Consider the following 5,177-nt stretch of genomic DNA (forward strand, 5'->3'; position numbering starts at 1 on the left):
GCTATCATTACTTCTATATAGCAAACTTCTGATCTTTGATCACTTATTGACTTTTTCCTATATTATTTGACACCCTCTATGCCTCCACTTTTTCCTAATGTGACTTACACTTCTTGCCATATCTCCATAACTCATCCTAAACATCCAGTAGTGTTTCCCTAGCATGCTTATTCCTCCTTATAACCTGCTTTTCTTGAGCTTTTCTTTATTTCCTATGTCTTTTTTTTTCCCATCTTTCTTTTTTTTTTTTTGTTGCTATTGATATCTTCACACTAACAGTACTTCCGCTCTAACCTTGGCCTCAAGTTTTAAGCTTATAGTACCAGTAGTGTTTAGCTGTCCATCTTGTCTTTCCTCAATCTTATTCTTTCTCACCTTTTGTCGTTCCCTTTGAAGATGTCTATCCCATTAGAATTAACTTTAACCTTTTTTTTTCTTTTATTTCTTAGTTCTGACTTGATTGCTAACTCCATTACTTTTAGAATTCTAACTTTACGAAGGGTTACTACCAGCACATCCTTCATGGTATACACATCATTACAGTGTTGATCCATTACTCATGCTTTGCAACACATGCAATTCACCATGGAAGATTCTTTTTGTACCTCTTTTCTCATTTTGACCATTAAAACATCATCCTCTCCTATTACCCTTTGTAGGAAATTACTTATCATGGTTGGATAAGACCCCTTGAACCTATAAATTTCACCCAAACTAACATAGGAGTGGAAATGTGTGTTATACTACAATCCTAGACAAAAATACTTCACGTGTTCTTTCCCCTTGACATAGCCATATCTACTACCCACATCATTCCAAACTTTAATCTCAAATCTAACCATTAGCAAACGTTCCATTCTTTGAATCTCATACGTAGATAGCACTTCCTCTAACTTATAACTACCTAAAAAAAAAAAACTCAAAGTAAGAAATGCCTTTCTGAATTCAATTTCATCTAAAGCCTACATCTACGAACTAATTCTAACTCATGTCACCATGCTAATCATTCTTTCATTCTTGACTTAAGTATGTATTTATTGTTATTTCTGACTCAGAAGATTGTGTACGAACTGGTGCCTTCCAAATTCTCGAATAAATGGGTCACCTCAACACAGTCTCCCTTCCTAACACAATCTTATAAAATTGAAAGCACGACCTAACTTGGAAAGAAGGAGAAATCTTCTCCTACAGTCAACAGTACAACGACCCTCTATTGTACCTCTATTTCGCTTAGCATATCATCTTATAATTGACTGTAGCACCCTCCTGGTAGCAACTCCGTACATTCTACTGTTCCGGTGTCGGTCCGGACAGTTAGAACGTCCAAAAAAATATTTAAACTAAAGTGAGGGACTATAATTAACTCAAATATTAATAAGAAAAATTTAATAAAAATTTTAGAAATAAAATACAATCAAGTCAAATGAGCCGGTGCCCAAGCGATGGGTAACCCAAAGGGAAGTTGCGGTTCTCGCAACTAGGAGTCCTAGACCAACGGAAAAATTCATAAAATAATTTTTGGGACTCCAGAGAAGGGTCATTGAGGTTCCTATGGCATTAGAATGCCAAGAAAATATTTAGAAAAATTTTTCAATCGGTACAGACAATTTTGACCCGTTAAGCCAAACGGAGGGCATTTTGGTCATTTCGCCTTCAGAGGTAATTTTTGGCCTACTTGTCCAGTTAAGTAAATAATTAATATGACAAAATATGAAGAAACATTTCTAAAAATTAAATTGAAATTGAGTAGTGATGAAAAGAAAAAAAAAATCAAAATAAAGCAAATTATGACATCTTGATGATGTCATTTAAAAGCTACAACCAATCACATTTAAACAACCATTTGACTAACTAATAAAGGGGATAAATAAAGACCAAAGAATTAGAAAAATGTTCAACCATCTTCTTCCTCATTCAGCCGCACCACCATAACCAAGAACCCTCCATTTTTCTCCTTAAATCAAGCTTAAAAATCTCTTAAACCTCTCCCCAAAACCCTAAGTCATCTTCATTAAAACTAATCCCCACATCACAAGGCAACTCTAGGCAGCCATAAGAAGAAGAAATTCTAAGGAAAACACAAGTCCAAGAAGTGCCACTTAAAGGTTAGTGCACATATATAACTTAAACTCTTTATTTTCCATGTTAGAGACTTGAAATAGGTAAAAATTTGTGAATTAAATGAACCAAATATATGTGTATGTCCACCATGAATTTTGGTAGCCCTAAGGAAGGAACAATGATGGAGTTTTTTTGATGGTTTTAATGGACTTAGAATGAATTAGAGATTATGTTTAAGGTGTATATACACATATATAATGAATGAAAGTGTTTAACTAGGTGTATGGGTGAATTGAAATGGAAATTAGGGTTTTGGGAGTGAAAAATTGGACTTGGCTTATGAAATAATTAATGGACATTCTAATGGTCAATTAGTGACCATTTGAGGCAAGTTAATCATAATTTGAAGTGAACTAATGCATGGTAAAGTGAAATGTATAGGCTGCCTAGTGACAGCAGCAATGAGGCTGTGATTCCAGCCCACTTAGACAGCCATAACTTTGGCTGTGTAGGTCCAATTGGTGTTTGGCCAATTGGACATGAAACTAGACTTATAATGGCACATTTTTGCTGAAGAAACCATGCCCAAAAGACCAAAGCAAGTTGACCAAAAGTTGGCCCCAATCCAGGTACCCTGCAAGCCAATTCTGCAGAATGACCAAATGAACAGTTCATTTGGCCATAACTCATTGTAGAAATGGTCAATTGACCTGAAATTTTTACAACAACAATAAGACCTAGACAAACAACTTTCATGAAGAAACCTACCCCAAATTATGACCAGAACCTAACCAAAATGGCAGTCACGATCCACTGCTCATGAATCGTAGATTTGGTAATTCTGCAGTTTTTCCAATCCGGCCAGCTGTGGTTTTTGGACCATATCTGGAGCTACAAAACTCCAAATGGAGTGATTCAAAAAATGAAATTCAACTAGACAAAATAAAGAACAACTTTCATGTTTACCATTTCCTCAAATTCCCACTGCAACAGTACTTAATGGAACAGTAAAATTAGGCTTCAAAAACTGAAAATTCTGCCCTCTTGGTTTTAAGTTTAGAAATGGTATGGGTGCTCAATTCCAACAAGTTTTAAATGTAAAATGTGGTACATGGGGAGTGTTAAAACCAATGTATCTATTTTCTATCCAAAAGTCAACATTTTTGTTGACCAATGAGGTGAATAGTGACACCAAAACTTGAAATTCAAAATTTAAAGAATTTAAAAGCATCAAATGCCCTAGTATACCTAACAAGATTGGTTTGGATAGTTTGGCATGCCAATAGGGTTCAGTTAGCAGTACTGCACATAGCATTATGCCATTCTGTGATTTTATGGCTTTTAGCCATTTTGATATTATGTTGAGACTTGGCCTCGTGCCTAATATTATTTACAGCTTGTTAGCTGTTCTGTTGCACACCGGGAGATACATATGTGACCGATGGTGTGACGACCCGAGGTACTTGATACCCAGTCGTCCAGTATAGGTTACTTGGGCAACCAAATGAATGAAAGTGGATAAAGTTAACAAAATGAATGGATATACAAATGCAAAACAAATAAGACATATACATTAAATACACATTTATTTTCTGCTATTTTCTTTTATTATATTATTGCACCACTAAGCATCATTGCTTAGCGCGTTGCTTTTGCCACGCGTAGGTTCTGGAGATACTGATCGTGAGCCCAGTAGACCGCAGACTGGGTGAGTCCATCCTGCAGCTCTGCACAGTGTTCGTGTCACCTCAACTTCTACAGTGCATTGGTAGGACACTAGGTGTCATTTTGGTATTTTGTAACTAAATTTTCATTTTCTCATATGTAGTTGAACTTATGAAATGTATTTTGATGATCATGTAAATAATGAGAATTGTGTTTGTAAATGGAAAAGAGAATGTTTATTTGTGATTTATACTTGATTATCACATGTGATAAATGATTGAGAAATGAATGATTGAAAATATTGAGACTTTGATATTGGAGTTTGAGATGATTGAGTATAATCATAGGAAGTGTTTTTCACAGGTTCCGAAGAACTGTTTTCTCCATTTTTAGCCGGTACTCTGCCGGATTTTCTATAAAATTTTCAGAACCTCAAATAAATTATAATTTCGATAAATGGCTTAAATAAATTATATTTAAAACCATGACAAAAATTAATTAAGGTAAAATAGAATGTGCCGGTACACCGTGTGACATTGCTTACTCGGATATACTGTACAAGGGTAAGGGGTGTCACATTTAGTGGTATCAGAGCACGGTTTAGGCGTTTCTGGGCTTAGATTGAGTCCATACCATGCATTGCATTTGTAAGAGTCGAGGTGACACTAATGCAGATCTGTTTGTCTTTCTTATTTTGAATAGGATATGGACCCTACATCTCAGAGAGCAGTTGATGAGGAAGTGGAGAGTCATGCTCCACCTGCAGCAGCTGAGACTGGGGGTATGGGAGAACCTGCTCCGCCAGCTCAAGCGAGCACTGCTCGCCCCTGAGCCATGTTCCATCAAATGGCCGAATTCTTCAGACAAATGGCTGGGGTAATACTAGTGCCACCACCACCACCACCTCCACAACTGAAATCACATTTGGAAAAATTGAGAAAGTTTGGAGCAGTGGACTTCTATGGCAAGAGAGAAGATGATTACATGCGGTAGAATTGGTTGAACAGGCAGAGTCTTAAAACAACTCCACTGCACTCCTGAACAAAACCTAGAGGCTGCCATATCTCTGTTACAAGATGATGCCTATGAATGGTGGGATACGGTGTCCAGTGAAGTACAGCCAGAAATAGTAACTTGGGACTTCTTCCTCTCCGAATTCAAGAAGAAATATGTGGGTACTGTATACCTGGAAGAGAGAAGAAGAGAGTTTATTAATCTGAGGCAGAGACAGCTGTCAGTGGCCGAGAATGAGAAGGAATTTGTCCGATTGAGCCGCTATGGAAGGGAGATAGTCCCTAATGAGGCCGAGAGGTGCAAGAGATTTGAAGAGGGATTAAATGACAACATAAAGATTATGATCACTGCCTTGGGAATCACTGACTTCACCAAGTTAGTGGAAGCGGCAATAAAGGTTGAAAAAGTAAGAATCAGTGAGCAGACTAGAAGGGAGA

This window comes from Hevea brasiliensis, chromosome 6, assembly GCF_030052815.1.
Source record: "Hevea brasiliensis isolate MT/VB/25A 57/8 chromosome 6, ASM3005281v1, whole genome shotgun sequence".
NCBI classification, from domain to species: domain Eukaryota; kingdom Viridiplantae; phylum Streptophyta; class Magnoliopsida; order Malpighiales; family Euphorbiaceae; genus Hevea; species Hevea brasiliensis.